The sequence below is a fragment of the Phyllostomus discolor genome, chromosome 5 (assembly GCF_004126475.2).
Source record: "Phyllostomus discolor isolate MPI-MPIP mPhyDis1 chromosome 5, mPhyDis1.pri.v3, whole genome shotgun sequence".
In the NCBI taxonomy this organism is placed as follows: Eukaryota; Metazoa; Chordata; class Mammalia; order Chiroptera; family Phyllostomidae; genus Phyllostomus; species Phyllostomus discolor.
In genome coordinates, this window is record NC_040907.2 from 86858046 (window position 1) to 86875518 (window position 17473).

The 17473-nt window shown below is 39.0% G+C and overlaps 1 protein-coding gene and 1 pseudogene across 2 annotated transcripts in view; one reads left to right on the forward strand and one right to left on the reverse strand.

The window, feature by feature from the left end:
• The window catches only part of LYRM4 (LYR motif containing 4), a 166887-nt gene that overhangs the window by 132923 nt on the left and 16491 nt on the right, over nt 1–17473 (reverse strand). The gene's annotated exons all lie outside the window — the stretch shown is intronic.
• Nucleotides 10428–11248, forward strand: LOC114497981 (annotated as a pseudogene).

Genomic DNA, 17473 nt, shown 5'->3' on the forward strand with positions numbered 1-17473 from the left:
GACCTACTTAGCCTTATTAGTGATGAAATAAAAGCAGACTTTAATTAGGAACATTTCCTAACATTTTAGAATGGCAAAATAACATCTCAAGAGATTATAGGAAGCAAGGTATTTAAAATATGTACAAAAATTAAAAATTAAAAGAAAGTGGAATCAGCTAAGACAATTGAGTTTGTTTTTTTTATGTTATAGCTTCTGGGGTGCATTATGAGGAAAACAAAGAGTGAGAGGATTGGATGTTTGGGAAAGAGGGGTTTAAAACGAGTATTTCAATGACTCCGGTTATATTTTGTTTCCTTTTCTTCTGTTGATTATGTTCCAGTTAAAGGTGAGATGGTTGGGGGGAGGGGTGGAGAGAAAATACAGACAACTGTAACTGAACAATAAACTAACTTAAATTAAAAAAAAATAAAACAACAAATATTTTCAGAGACTGAGAGAATGAGCAGACTCCAGCACTTGTCTAGCGATGAGAAGAGTCAGTTGAGGATGGTAATATCCAGGATGGTAATACCAATTTGCCAAACTGGGTGACTTTTCTCCAGCTGTTTATTAGGTGGAGTTATGGAAAAGAGATGTCTGAGTAAATCCACAGTTGCAGTTTTGATGGATGAGTGTAATATAAGGGCAAAGAGAAAGAAAAAGCTTTCCAGGGCTGAAAGGTGGCAGCACTAGGAATTTCTTCCCCCATGGTAAGGAACTTCTGAAAATCTCAGTTCACAGAACTCAGGCTATCCCTACATATGCCCCCCCTTTGTAGGAGTCAAGTCCTAGTCTAAATGTCCAATAATAAAGTCAAAGAAATGATGGTAAATTAATGGACTAATCTACTTAAATACTTACAAAAATTATATACAAACAAGAAAAAGTATATTCAAAACATTAGGACCCAAAAACAACCTTATATAACTACAGTTTTTTGGTAAGGTTCTAAGGGGATTAAAAAAAATGTAATAGCTTTGTACAGAAAAAAACACACACAACTAAAAAAGTAACAGAAAGAAAGATGCAAGTATCCTGTAGTAGATGCTCCCCTTATGCCCTACAGGAAAAGTTCAGGAGCATTTCTGTCCAGGATTTCTTTTTGGTGCTTAAAAACATTTAAGGTCTTTAACCCATAATTCATCAAAATTAAGGCTCTAATTAGGACTTGGATCTGTCCTCATAACCACTGACATTTTGTTGCAGTCAGACTTTTCAAAGTGTAAACCAATTTATCAAAGTCAAGGCCACATATAAAACACCATCTGGTTCTTTTGCAGTAGGGCATAGGGATCTCGCCATGGTGAGATCTGGGCTTCTCTTTCATTTGGTTTTAGGCTTCGGTATTCAGACAGTGCAGTATGCTGCAAGCTGGAGCCTGAGAGTTGGTGGCTATGGCTAAAATTCACAGTCCTCTCCTCACATATTCCCAGACTAGAAGATGAACACGTCCTTCATTTGTGAGGGGAAAAACAAAGATCATACTCAACTAATTAACTGTCCTCACATCCACACAGCCTTTTCTTATGGATTGGTTATATTTCTATTAAAAGTATCACTGTGACATAATAAAGGCTATGTGTCCACAGATGGAATTTTCTGACTTCCCCTCCCCCTCCCACTTATAAGAAATAAGCTTGTCCTAGTATACAAAAAGCAAGTCAAAGCTTTCATCATGTAGCAAGGGTTAAAATTTAGGTAAAAGAATGTAATTTTTAAAATTTTAGTTTAAAATTATTGTGTTCACTAGTCAATATAAAACATGACCTTCAAACGATTTAAAATTTATGGAGAGTAACTATCTATGATGGAATATTCAATTAACTGTGGATTTCCAATTTATGGGAGAAAATAAAGCATGAACAATGGAAATTCCTCTTGGTCATTAAACTCAAATTTCTTCATTAAAATTTCATATTAGTGCTGCTGAAAAAGAGCCAAAAAATACCTTTTATTTTTTCCTCCTGCCATTAGTAACCATCAAAAATAAATGAGCAACAAAGGAAAGAGGATAGGAGACATAGGTAAATGGCCTAGCTTGTGATCAACATTATTTTTAAGGATAATTCACATAAAAATTATGCATATCAATTTTCCTTCTGCTTCCCTCAAATGTGTGAATAGGAAGGTATTGCCAAGTTATTCAGAAGGAAAAAGTCTACATAAAAATATTTCAGATATATAGCAATCTTACTCACCCACAAAACTATAAATCAGGAAGTAAATAAAAAAGGCTGCAGTAGTAACCTAGGTTGCCCTGCCCTGGTGAATACCTAATGCTCTGCCCCTTACTACTTAACAGGGGAGCCGAGACACACACACACAAAAGGTCCAAATGAAAGAACAGATCAAAGTTCCACAAAAAATACAACTAAGCGATGAAGAGATAGCCAACCTATCAGATGCACAGTTTAAAAAACTGGTGGTAATCAGGATGCTCACAGAATTGGCTGAGTATGGTCGAAAAATAGAGGAAAAGGTAAAGGCTATGAAAAGTGAAATAAAGAAAAATGTATAGGGAACCAATAGTGACGGGAAGGAAACTGGGACTCAAATCAACAATTTAGAGCAGAAGGAATAAACAAACATTCAACCAGAACAAAATGAAGAAACAAGAATGCAAAAAAAATGAGGGGAGGCTTAGGTACCTCTGGGACAACTTTAAACATTCCAACATTCAAATTATAGGGGTGCCAGAAGGAGAAAAGGAGAAGGTAGAAATTGAAAACTTATTTGAAAAAATAATGAAGAAGAACTTCTCCAATCTGCCAAAGGAAATAGATTTCTAGGAAGTCCAGGAAGTTCAGAGAGTCCCAAAAAAGTTGGACCCAAGGAAGCACACACATCAAGGAAGCCTTGTCACGTCATAATCACATTACTCAAAATTAAAAGATAAGGAGAGAATCTTAAAATCAGCAAGAGAAAAGGAGACAGTTACCTACAAAGGAGTGCCCATAAGACTATCAGCTGATTTTTCAAAAGAAACCTTGCAGGCCAGAAGGGGCTGGGAAGAAGTTCAAAGTCATAAAAGACAAGGACCCATATCCAAGATTACTCTATTCAGCAAAGCTATCATTTAAAATGGAAGGGCAGATAAAGTGCTTCCCAGATAAGGTCAAGTTAAAGGAGTTCATCATCACCACGCTCTTATTATATGAAATGTTAAAGACACTTATCTAAGAAAAGTAGTATATAAAAAATACTACCAGTAAAATGCAGCACTTCCCTTGAGTATCCATCCTGGCATTGAAAGGACAGGAAAGGACAGGCTGGGACTCATTCACTCAATCCCTGACAACTGGATTGCATCCAGGGGAAGGGAGCCCATTAGCTAACTTTACTTTGCTAACTTGGAGTTAAAGGATTCTGAACCCAACATGTAAATTTATGCAAATGAACACATTAATCACATCCCTGGATTTACTGACAAAATCTGGTAGGCCTTTACCCCTTAGGAGAGCTTTAATTTTGCCTTTCATGGAGAAGAGGCATCTCTAAAGTCTTGTGAAGTCTAAAATTCTATGAATTTAAAAATGCAATTAACCTCTGCATCTCCTGGGATGTCAGAAGCAGGACGGGGCTTGCAGTACCAGGCACTATAATAAATGGATGGTTATTTTGATCTTAGTGCTGTATTGCCTTAAAAGTTCATTTGCTTGGCCATTTAAAATACAAATAACTTGTTATTGCATCTTTTTTCCAAATGGGTCAAAATATTTCCATGCATTATGTAACTTATTTCCATAACATCTCTGTGAATCATTTAAATGTTTGGTTGTTTAGATTTAATTTTATATTAAAGAACTTGAAGACTTTAAAGCCCAAGAAAATTGAGCAAATATTTGCATTACTGTTTACCATATTACTTTGCCGCATTAATACTAATTAACCTTAGAACAATACTTTGCATTTATCTGTCAAAAGCAACAACAACTGTATATGTGGTAGGGGCAAATAAAAAATGCAGCCTTTAAAGAAAGAGTGATAATATCAACCTAACATTCCTCATTCTGCCCTAGGACTGGCAACAGGAATCTTCACCTGCGAGCACACCACACCTCTCCCATTTAGGCACACTGTAGTAGCTGAAGGAACTGGCCACGGGCTGTCCCTGTAATCTTCCATGTCTGTGGTCACTACAAAGAGCTCCTGTGCCAAAACTGCCTGCTTTACTGAACAGCCTAGCTCTTGGAAATTCTCTTGGGCAGAGAGGGTTCTCAAAGTGCTGTCCACACCACTCTTGGTGGCACATTTGAGAGCATACCTTGGTAAGAAGACATGGAAAGACAGGCAATTGAGTATCATTTCATTGACAAGAAATCGGTTTGCTTAACAGAAGTGAAATGCACTGAATTGCTAATTAAATTCTTCACTACATCTCACTACCTTTTTTCTTTTGAAATTTGATATTCTTCTAACCACTTAGGTCCATGGTCCCAGCAACTGCTGCTCTTTGGATAATGACAATAACTGTGTAACATGGTAAAATACAATGGTCTTTACTCATCACCACATACTTCAGCACAAAAACCTTCAGGGATCAGAAATCTGCAATACACTTTCATTTTGAGTTGCATGAAACTTTTATTACTTGGCCTAAATCCAAGGTGGATTTTTGTATATACATAAATGCTCAGAGCAAAAGGTATTTGGCCTCAGTATTGTTTGTAATTCCACCATCCAAAAAGCCCTTCTCAGGATCAACAACTGGCACATTCACAGTAGGTATTTAACAATCATTTTAATGTAGGGCAGGCTAAGTTAAAAGAATTCCTTTTTCTTTAACAATCTACTGAAATTTTAAAGTTGTCCCCCTTGCGTTAAAAGGCACATAAGTGTGATAAATTGTATTTACCAAAATGAATTAACACAAAAGAGAAGCTCCATCCTCTTAGCCCACGTTGCATACACTGAGGTTTAGTCAGGAAGCTCTCCTTACTGCATTTGTTCGCAAACACACGTTTCGTAGAAATAGGGAGGTCTCATGTGTATGATCAACACGGCCTGCAGAAAATGGGTGATTGGGCAGATGTGTGGAGGACCTTCCAAATGCTTAGCTGTGCTTTCAATAGCTTAAAGCAGGTGAAAATTTAATTTGACACAGGGACTAGCATTTACCAGCACGTGTAATGTGAAAATACTAGCATTCCCTTGGGAAGAATTACAAATAATACTGGTAGTGAAGAAACCCTAAAATGTGAGAAGACAAAGTTAGACACCTAAATTCATTCTGAACCTCTGTCCACTCCAAATAACACCCTTTACATTTTGGGAAATGCTGGTCTTCTACTCACGCAGCTCTATCATTGCTCAGAGGCCGCAGGCTGAATGTGCAGGTCCTGGGTCTGGTGGCAACAGTTCCTACAGGAAGTTCTACTCATCATTAAAGGCAAATTCCAGAGCATTGTAAGCAAACTCAAACCCTCTTCTCACAACAACAGCTAACTGATGCACACACTTACTACACATGAGGCACAACTTAACTTCTTACTTTTACCTCCTTTAACCCTCTAGCAATAGCCTAAGACATGTGTTAATTGTTATTGGATACATGAACTCCCGTTAGTTATAGCATAGATCTTCAATGTATTCTCCATACCCTTTTGTTAATGGTCCCCTACCATACCGGTCCCATAGCCAAGTCCAAAGTCAGATCATAGTAACAAAGGGGATCAGAATATACTACCCCCAAATATGCCACTTTGGCATTTGGTATTTTGAACTGAGAGCAATTGAGAAATAGTAGATGCAGTAGGGGCTCTCTGCCCTGCTATTTTTTGCCTAAAAACCAGGTGTAGGGAGAGATCCAAGATGGTGGCGGAGTAGGTAGAAGCTATGTTAACCTCCTCCCTGAACCGAAATGAAATTACAACTAAATTATTAAAAAATCATCCTGAAAAACCAACTGAACACCAGATGGAGAGAAGTCTTATAACTAAGGACTTATGGAAGAAACCACATCGCCACAGTAAGGCTGGTAGGAAGTGTGGAGGTGCAAGAGGGTTGGCTGGACTCCTACTGGCAGCAGCTGAAGTTCTGGAGAGCTACTTCAGTGGCTGAGACCTGAAAAGTGTGGGGTCTAAACCCTAAGCCAGGCTCCCCAGCCCAGAGCACCCAAACCAGGAAAGGAACCCAAAAAACATCTGACTGTGAAAAGTAGTGTGTTTTCTGTCTGCTAGAGAGAGATGACTAGAGATGCAGAGAACCTCTTATAGGGCCAACACACAAAATTTTGTTGGTAGCTACTTACCCTGGGCTCCCGCAGAGGGATAGCAGAACAGATTAGAGCCACATAAAGAGAGTCTGGGGTTGGTAGCTCTCGGGAGAGAGCTGAAGGGTTAGCTGCCAGGATCCCTGTGCTCAGTCATTCCCCATACTGTAGAAACCACCATTCTGGGGCAGAGTACTCCCTTCCATGCTGCATCAGCCTGAGGGAATGCAATAGCCCTACACTATGGAGCTTCAACCCAAATGCTGAAGGTTATAGCTGGAAGCACTTTCAGTGATTAAATCTAACAGAAAGGCTGCAAATGGCGAATCTCTGGAAGCTTTGACTTTGGCTCACTCTCACCCTGGCCAGGTGCTGGTAAAAGCCAGCTCTGGCATGCAGCTTGTAGTTTTTTTCTGCACACACCCAGGCCCGGCAGAAGGAGCTACAAGCTGTGGATCCTTGGTAGCTTCAAACAGGTTGCCCAGGGCCAGTCACAGGTAGTCTGACATAGGTTTGAACCAGAGTCATTGCAGAGCTACCTAATACATAGAAAACAACATAAAGAGGCAGCCAAAAAAGGGAAGACCAAGAAACAGGCCCCAAATGAAAGAACATGAGAATTTTCCAGAAGAAGAGCTAAATAAAATGAAGGCAAGCAATTTAACAGGTACAGAGTATAAAATAATGATCATAAGGATACTCAACAGCATGAAAAAAGACATAGAAACCATATAGAAGTACCAGCCAGAAATAAAGAACTCAGCCCTGGCTAGTGTGGCTCAGTGGACTGTGTGCCGACCTTTGAAGCAAAGGGTCTCCAGTTTGATTCCCAGTCAGGGCACATGCCTGGGTTGCAGGCCAGGTCCCCAGTAGGGGGTGCATGAGAGGCAACCACACACTGATGTTTCTCTCCCCATCTTTCTCCTTTCCTTTCCCTCTCTCTGAAAATAAATAAAATCTTAAAAAAAATAAAGAATGCAATATTTGAAATAAATAATACACTGGAGGAACAAATAGTAGGTTGGATGAAGTAGTGGACTGAATCAGCAATTTGGAACACAAGGTAGAATAAAATACCCAACTGGAGCAGCAAAAAGAAAAAAGAATTAAAAAAAAAAGAGGAGTGTTTAAGGGACTTTTCAGAAAACATACATGTAATAACATTCACATTATGGGGATACCAGAGAGGAAGGGGGTAAGCAAGGTATATAGAAAACCTATATGAAGAAAAAATGACTGAAAACTTCCCTAACCTGGTGAAGGACAAAGACATACAAGTCCAGAAAGTACAGAGAGTCCCAAATAAGATGGACCCCAAGAGGCCCACACCAAGATACATCCTAATTAACATGGCAAAGGTTAAAGACAAGGAGAAAATTCTTAAAAGCTGCAAGAGAAAAGCAGTGAGTTACCTACAAGGGAGCTCCCATTAGACTATCACCTGATTTCTCAACAGAAACATTTCAGGCCAGAAGGGATTTGTTTGAAATATTCAAGGTGATGAAAAGCTAAAACCTACAACCAAGGCTATTCTACTCAGCAAGGCTATCATTTAAAGATGAAAGAGAAATAAAGAGCTTCCCAGACAGGAAAGACATAAAGGAGTTTCTGAAAACCAAACAAGCATTGCAACAGATATTAAAAGGCTTACTTTAAAAAGAAAAAGAAAACAACAGAGGAAAACAGTTAAATATAAAACAGCAATAAATACATATCTATCAATAATGACTTTAAATATAAATGGATTATAAACAGTTGAATCAAAAGACACAGGGTAGCTGACTGGATAAGAAAACAAGACTCATACACCTTCTGTGTCCAGGAGACCCACCTAAGAACAAAAGATACACACAAAGGAAAAGCAAAAGGATGGAAAAAGGTATTTCATGCATATAGAAAGAAAAAAAGAGTATGGTAACAATACTTACATATGACAAAACAGACTTTAAAACCAAGGCTGGAGCTTCTGGTCAAGATGGTGCCGTAGGTAGACATGGCTGGCTTCCTCAAACAACCAAATCAAAATGACAACTTGTTGGGAACCGCCCTGACTGGTATCAGAAGCTGAAACCCCCGCCTGGGGCTAGGGCTGAGGGAACGCCCTTGGAACCATAAGCCAGCAAGGAGACAAAAGCTTATCTCCCTGGCAGGAATGCTGCCTCTGCTGCTTTATTCATAACTGAACCCCAAAAATCTTGGTCGGTTAGCCAAAGACAGGTAAGATTCCCCATGGGGGGAACGACCTAAGACAGGCACAATCACTTTGGGAGGCCCCCCAAAAGAAGGATTTGGGGGGCTGCAGCAAAAGGGGGTGATGGACCCTCACTCCTCGGCTTTGACATAGCCTGAATTCTCATCGTCTGGGAGAAAATCTCCTTATTGCCTTAGTTCCCGTGCTAAGCCTGAAACAATGACAGGGTGGTGCAGCTCTGTGCTGAAAAGGGTGGATTCCCCGGGTGATCAGGCCTAAGAAAGGATATGTAAATTACTGTGAAACCTTCTTTGTTTAGAATGCTCTCGGTTGAATGAGAGGGGTCCAAGGAGGAAGTTAGTTTGTTCCTCAAAGTCTTACAGCTCTTTGACCCCGACTCAATAGACTGGCAGAGTTCCTTGTTTTCTATAGTTCCTTACTTCCCCCTAATAAGTACTGTACTTTACCTGAATTATTATGCAAAATGAGCCCAATAAAAGCAGGTATGGACAGTAAATCAGGGCGCTCCCCACTAGGGGGGTGGCCATTTTGTCCCTACTTCCCCACAGAAACTAGTTTGTCTCTGTGCATGTGTTTGTTTCTCGCGTGTTTTTCGGCGAGCCATCCACAGCGTTCCGTGGTCACTGCTGGCCGGTGACCCACGCGCAACACAACCATCAGAAATCGGTTGAATGAAAGTTTGACAACTACGGAATTTAAGAAACCACATCTGAGACTGGTAGGAAGAGTGCAGATGTGGAATGGACTGGTCCTGCACACACATGTGGTGGATAAAAATTTGGGAGGGATCTCAGGAGCGAGCAGGCCCAGCTCCATACCAGGCTCCCCAGCCCATTGTTCCAGTGCTAGGAAGGTAAGTCCCCTCATATTCTGGCTGCAAAAACCAGTGGGGATTGAATCAGTGGAAGTGACTATAGGAGCCCCAAGCAATTCTTCTTGAAGAACCCACACACAGACTCACCTACTCAGACTCACTCTCTTTGGGCTTGAGAGCCAAGGTAGAGGCTTGAAGGGCACTACTGGCATAGTGGGAGAGGCCGAAGTGTCTGGCATTGGGGTGAGCAGAGACCATTGTTCCTTTTCTGAGCCCTTCCCACTCAGAGCCATGGAGCCAGGAGGCTGTGGCCATATCTGAGACTCCATCAACCTGATTAACATTGTTTAACCTGCCTTGGAGATCCCGAGACTTTGCACCGCACAACTTACAGGCCTATCCAAGCTGCTTTCCCACATGAATGACTGGTCTTGGCTCCTGCTTCAGACTTCCTAAATCCTCTCAAACAAGCAACAGTTAGCCTTAGTGAGCTCTAGGCCCTGCATTAACACCAGCCAGATCAGTTTCACATCTTGGCTTTGCCTGGGAATTCCCAAGGCCAGCACAAGCAGCAGCCTTTCAGATTGCCTTATAGCTCAGGAAGGGCGGCCCCGGGGAAAACTCAAGTGGGGGCTGACCTTGGCCAGCACCATCCAGGAAATCTCAGGGCCAGAGCACCCAGTGGACAGCTACAGACTACTTCGGAGCACCACCCCTGCACAGCTGATCGTCCATGGAGGGTGAATGTTGGTGATCAGTGGTTACAGCAAATCCATGCAGGTGACTGGCCTACATGGGAAATCCTTCCCATTTATCTGCCAATAGCTACAAAGGCTCAAGTATAAGAGAAAGGTGTACTCAGCCCACATGAAGGGCACACCTTGAGGTCCGGGCTTGGGTGATAGGGGAAGCTGTTCCACTGGACCCTAGAGACACCTAGTATACTAAGCCACACTACCAAGATACAGAGTCAGCTCTACCTAATACATAGAAATAAACACAGGGAAACTGCCAAAATGAAGAGTCAAAGAAACATGGCCCAAATGAAAGAAGAGATCAAAAATCCAGAAAAAGAACTAAATGAGATGGAAATATGCAATCTATCATATGCAGAGTTCAAAACACTGGTTATAAGGATGCTCAAGGAACTTAGTGAGGACCTTAGTAGCATAAAAAAGATCTGGTCAGAAAAGAAGGATTCACTCTTTTTTTCTGGATGGGACCATGGAGGCTGCAGGAGAGAAGAAGAAGAAGAAGGTTCCTGCTGTGCCAGAAACCTTTAAGAAAAAGCGAAAGAATTTTGCAGAGCTGAAAATCAAGTGCCTGAGAAAGAAGTTTGCCCAAAAGATGCTTCAAAAGGCAAGGAGGAAGCTTATCTGTGAAAAGCTAAGTGCTATCACAAGGAATATAAACAGATGCACAGAACTGAGATTCGAATGGCTAGAATGGCAAGAAAAGCTGGCAACTTCTATGTACTTGCAGAACCCAAATTGGCATTTGTCATCAGGATCAGAGGTATCAATGGCTTGAGCCCAAAGGTCCAAAAGGTGCTGTAGCTCCTTTGCCAGATCTTCAATGGTACCTTCGTCAACTCAACAAGGCTTTGATTAACATGCTGAGGATTGTGGAACCATATATTGCATGGGGGTACCCTAACCTGAAGTCAGTAAATGAATTGATCTACAAGTGTGGTTATGGGAAAATCAACAAAAAATGAATTGTCCTGACAGATAACACATTGATTGCTCAATCTCTTGGTAAATATGGCATCATCTGCATGAAGGATCTGATTCATGAGATCTACACTGTTGGAAAATGCTTCAAAGAAGCAAGCAACTTCCTGTGGCCCTTCAAATTATCTTCTCTATGAGGTGGAATGAAGAAAAAGACCACCCATTTTGTAGAAGGTGGAGATGCTGGTAACAGGGAGGACCAGATCAACAAGCTTATTAGAAGGATGAACTAAGATACCTGCCATGGTCATTTTTGTAATCTGGTCAGTTAATAAACAGGAACTGCTTTAAAACTGGAAAAAAAAAGAAATGAAGGATTTATTGAAATAAAGAACAATTTACAGGGAAACAACAGTAGAGTAGATGAAGCCAAAACTCAAATCAAGGAACTGGAACATAAGAAAGCAAAACAACCAATCAGAAAAATATGAAGAAAAAGGAATACAAAAAAATGAGGGGTAGAAAAAGCAGCTTCTGGGACAACTTCAGGAGGTCCAACATTTGCCTCATAGAGGTGCCAGAAGGAAGAGAGAAAGAGCAGAAAGTTGGAAATCTTTTTGAAAAAATAATGAAAGGAAACTTCCCTAATTTGGCAAAGGAAATAGATATGCAAGTCCAGGAAGCACAGAGTCCCAACAAAGTTGGACCTAAAGAGGACCACACCAAGACACATCATCATTAAAATGCCAAAAGTTACAGATAAAGAGAATCTTCCCAGCAGCAAGAGAAAAGCAGAGAGTTACCTACAAAGGAGTTCCTGTGAGACTATCAGCTGATTTCTCAAAAGAAACTTTGCAGGCAAGAATGGACTGGCCAAACATATTGAAAGAGATGAAAAGCAAGGACCTACAACCAAGATTACTCTATCCAGCAAAACCATTATTTAGAATGGGAGGGCAGATAAAGTGCTTCCCAGATAAGTTAAAGCTAAGGAATTCATCATTACCAAGCCCTTATTACATGAAATGTTAAAGGGACTTATTTAAGAAAATGAAGATCAAAACTCTGAACAGTAAAATGACAACAAACTCACAACTATCAACAACTGAATCTAAAAAATAAAAACAGAAACAAACTAAGCAAACAACCAGAACAGGAACACAATCATAGGCATAAGGATCATTTGGAGGGTTATCAGCTGGGAGGTGGGGGTGAGGGGAGACAGGGGAAAATGGTGCAGGGACCGAGAAGCATAATTGGTAGAAAACAAAATAGGGAGATGTTAAGAACAGTATAGGAAAGGAAGAAGCAGAAGAATTTAAATGCATGACCCATGAACTACAGGAGGGGATTGTTGGAGAAGCGGGGGATACTGGGCAGATGGCAGCAAAGGGAAAAAAAAAAAAACTGGGATAATTGTAACAGCATAATCAATAAAATATGCTTAAAAATAGAAAAATCCAAGGCTATAAATAGTAAGAGACAAACAAGAATACTAAATAATGATAAAGGGAACAACCCAACAAGAGTATATAATCCTAGTAAACATTTATGCACCCCATATAGGAGCATCTAAATATGTAAAGCAAACCCTGATAAACATAAAAGGAGAGACTGACAGAAATACAGTCATAATAGGGGATTTTAACCCCACTAACTAAAATAGGTGGCTCTTTCAGACTAAAAATCAACAAGGAGTGGTCTTAAGTGACACACTAGAGTAAAAGGGTTTAATTGATATTTTCAGAGCATTTCACCTCAAAGCATCAGAATATACGTTATTTTGAAGTGCACATAAAATGTTTTCTAGGCTAGACCACATATTAGGACAAAAACCAAATCTCAATAAATTTAAGAAGACTGAAATCATATTAGGCATCTTTGCCCACAATGCTATGAAACTAAATCACTCACAGGAAGAAAGCTTAAAATATACAAAGACATGGAAGCTAAATAATATGTTGTTAAAGAAAGAATTGGTAAACCATGAGATCAAGTAAGAAATCAAAAGATACCTTGAGATAACTGAAAAATGAGAGCACAACTACCCCAAAATTTGTGGGACACAGGAAAGGCAGTTGTAGGAGGAAAATTCATAGCATTACAAGCCTGTCTCAAGAAATAAGAAAAAGCTCAAGTAAACAATCCAAGTTTACACTTAAAGGTACTTGAAAAAGAACAATAAAGAAAGAACTAAGTGAGTAAAAGGAAGGAAATAATAAAGATCAACTACTTTTTTTTTAATATGAAGATCTCAACATGGGATATAATTCTCTGGTAATATTTAATTGCTAGATTAGGGGAGAAAGAAAATATTTTAACACTGAAGATGTGCTTTCAGTATTATATCTCATAAGCAAAATTTAGTCCTCACCAATGAACACATCCAACTCCTGGGCCCCAGCACTCCATGATGGCCCCACCCCCAGGCCACCTTCCACTCTCTAGGCTCCTATGGCACTTTATTTCTAGCATTTCTGCTCATCCCCTTCGTACTGTCTTGTATGCTATAATTTATATACAGGTCTTCTAGGTTCTTCCTCTTTCCAAGACAAGAACCTGGCCCCTGATCATCTTTACTTCCCCACAGACCATAGTACACTTTGAACATAGTAGGTACTTGTGTTACTACTGCTGAACTGAAATCTTTTATTTCATTAGAAAACAAGGGAACAAAAACTCCCATAATGACCAGGGACCCAATGGCAAATGTAAGATTTCTATTGCAACAGGAATAAAAATTCAATTAATTTCACCGGAAGAATTATATACATCAATAGACTAAACTGATAGTCATTAATTTGTTATTTTTTCAATCACAGTTGACAGCCAATACTATAGCAATTTCAGGTGGACAGTACAGTGGCTAGACATTTAAATAATTTATGAAGTGATTCCCCCCGATAAGTCCAGTTAAGTAACTGATTTTTTAACTACCAAGCAATTTCAGATATTTTTATTTTTCACTTACTAACTACGTGTTTATATCTTTTCTTCAGTATTCATTTAATAGTCATTATAGCAAATTATTATTAGTTCTGGAAATAATTTACATCTATCAGCAATTACTAACATTATATTTCAACATTTGCTATGTTAGGTATATAAGGTATTTGAACACAATTGATCTACTCCTGCAACAACATTAAGTATGTAGAGGGAAGTTACTTCTGAATATGTTAGACAGAAAAATAATCTGGTTGTGTTAAGTGTTTACAAAGTAGATTAATCAGAAACTTATTGTCACAGAAAAATTTTGGTAATATGAAATGTTCTCAGTACTTTTGATATTATTTACAAATGAAATCTATTGGCTTGTATAAAATATTATCACTATGTAAATACTAAATTTCACCTTTCTGAGGGCAACTATGTCAACAAAACAGTATCTACTTGAAAAGAATGTCTACTTGAAGTGTAGTCAAAATCTCTTTCTCCCTCAGTACAGAAGGAAAGCCAACTTCCAGTATACAGATATTGAGGTTTTAACAAATAAGAGTGGTCTTAATAGATAATGTCTCTGAGTTCAAAATATTATTTTAAAAGTTAACTTTAGATAAAATTTTCTGAAACTAAAGTCTTAATTTTTGGCACACGTTAAGTGGCTCATAGCTCAAACTAACCCTAGAAGATAAGCCGATTTAGTTACACAGGGGTTCATTTCAAAAGCAATTTATTTGAATGTCTCATCTGAATGTTATTTTGTTTAAAACAGTCTGCCGTAATAGCCCCTTTAAAAAAGTCTCTAAGGTACAGAACTGGAAAGCTTCAAACTGGAGTGGATCCAAGGTCCTTAAGGGTCAGTCTTTCCATGTTAACCTCTAAGGGTGAAGCTTTTGCCTTCTACTCAGGCTAGATCTGATCTGGGAACATAACTTTACATCTAGTCTATTCAAATGTATCAAAACTTTGAGTGAAATTAAGTACTACTTATGGAGGACTGACTAAAAGGCAAGATTTCTGACTATTCCTCTGAATTCTCTAAATCCTGTTTGTGGGTTGCACCAGGGACCTGCAATCTTGGTCTCTTGTAGAACTGCTTAATTCACCTGGCTTGTTATTGTCTTAGACAACATTGTGAGATTCCAGGAGAAATTGCACTTTGAGACTGGTTGTATTTACGCCAAGGATATTGCCCTTCATACAAAGAGCCACAGAAGAACTTCCTTGGGTTTTAGTACCATGTTGTGCTTCTGAGCAACTGGATGCTTTTATATTATGGATACTGTGACTCATACAACTAGTCATGTCCTCTCTCTGCATAAACTACTGGGAAACTCAACCCTAGACCTGAGGCTGTTAGTGCCAAATGTCTTCTCTTTTAAAAAAAATTCATTGATTGATTTTAGAGAGGGGGAGAAGACAGAATCATCAATGAGAGAGAGAGACAGAGACAGAGTGAGAGAGACAGAGAGAGAGAGAGAGAGAGAGAATATGAGAATTTGCTGTTCTACAACCTTGGCGTATTATGATGAACCAACTGAGCTACCTGGCCAGGGTCATGTCTTCTAAGTATTCAGTTTGCTTGCTAACCTCATTACAGGTCTCATTTTGCTTTTTCTATCCTTATTTTCCTGATTTTCTCACTTAAAAAAATACATAATCCTGATTCACTGGTTAAAAACATTAAAATAGGTTAAGAATAAAATTAAATGTAGCTTGTTTTCAGTTGGTTTGAGAAAGCATGGGGTTCTAAAATTTCTTATTCATTAATTGAGAATTTGGAACAATAGTGCTAAAAGATAGTAAGGTTCTCAGGCCAGGTCAAGAAAATTTAATTTAATTGCAATAAAGCAAAATGATAGTGTTAAAGAGAAGTTACTGTCATTCTAGACAAATTTTGTAGGGCAATTCTATATTCATTTAAAAAAGAAATTTACCTTATTTGAGGATTTGTGTGTCAAAAGACATTATTGATTACCCAAACTCATATAGGCATAAGATACTAAATTCATGAATTTGAGTAAGAGAATAATCTGTATTTTATTCAGTCAAATTGATTTGCTCTTTTCCCTGTCCTTATATAAACAAATAACTAATTTAATTCAGAGTAGCAAAGTGAATAGAGATCTTTGAAGAACAATAAAATATAAATGCAAATTTTGGCTCAGGGTCAATTCTTAATATTTCTAGCAGCAGAAAACTAATCTATTTGAATACTTAAATTACAAGCAAATTAACAAATTTCATATGTAAACTTAATAATATCTTGGACATAGTTGTTCACAATAGTTATTCACAGTCCCAGACTATGTGTTATATTTATTGGACTCTTATTCAGCATTTATTCTTTTCAATTCTACCTACTCAAATTTGCTTGACAATGCTTCTAAAAGAAAAATTTCCCTTAGTTAACCCTTTGTGCTATTTTCAATTTTTTTCTTTTTTATTAAATTTATTGCAGTGATAGTAGTTAACAAAATTATACAGGCTTCAGGTGCACAATTCCACAACACATCATCTATACACTGTATTGCGTGTTCACCATCCCAAGTCAAGTCTCCTTTCATCACCATTTTTCCCCCCATACTCTTCTCTCCTCCCTCTGCCCCTTCCCTACCGTGCTACTTTTAAATGCCTGACTTCCAAGAGTGGCACAATCAGATTTGGGATTTAGAAAAACTATTCCTCTGAATCACCTTTAGGTAGTCAACTCAGCTCTGTCAAAGCTAGCCTTACCTGTATTCTACTGCTGTAAACCTTTTATTAGGACACAGTGACCTTTCCCAGGCTTTCTGTTCATCTTCTGAATATTTTTCCCATCTTTCCTTTCTCTTCCCTTACTACTTTGCAGATATATTATTGTTCACTAACACCAATCTTGCTCCTCTGCTGACATTTTGGAAAATGGCAAGTATCCAAGATAATTTATTTCCAATTTATAAGACTGAACCCTTTGAGATAATATTGCCTTAGGATATAAATACACAATACAAAATATTTGCTTATGAAACCTAAAACAAAATATCAGTTGGGAGCAATATCTATTAAAATATACCTGTGAAATGACAGTTTTAACTACCTGTTTTTTCCTCTGTCTTAAAAAAAAGGTGAACACACAAAGGGATTAACAACCTGGGGAGATGAGTTCCGAAGTCAAGACATCCTGGGGAAAGAATTCAGGAGCTTCTACCCCTCCATAGCCATGACTGTATGCCCACAGTAGTGGTATTCAATGTGGGCTTTAGCTATGTGAGCAAGGCTAGGGAAAGGAAGAACTTTCAGGAAAACAAAAATAATGATCTGGGAATTAAAACTGCTGAGTCCAAACTCTGACCTGCACTTTGCAGCTGAGGGGCAGGGAGTATAGGAGATCCCACGTGATGCAGCAATGGCTCCATAGAGGGGTTTTCATAAACAGCTGACTTGCACACACATGACAGGACACCAGAACTTGCTAGTCTTTCTTGTGTACAAAAGCCCTCCCAAAGATACAGAGCTGCATCTTCCTGTGGAGGCAGGTGGAGGCGGAGAGGGCTACCTGCCTTCAGTCAACACAGAATATGAGGGGAAGTGCTGGTGTTGGAGGACTTTGGTGTCAACGTTGCTCCACACCAGCTACATGGTTTTAGGTTTGCTAC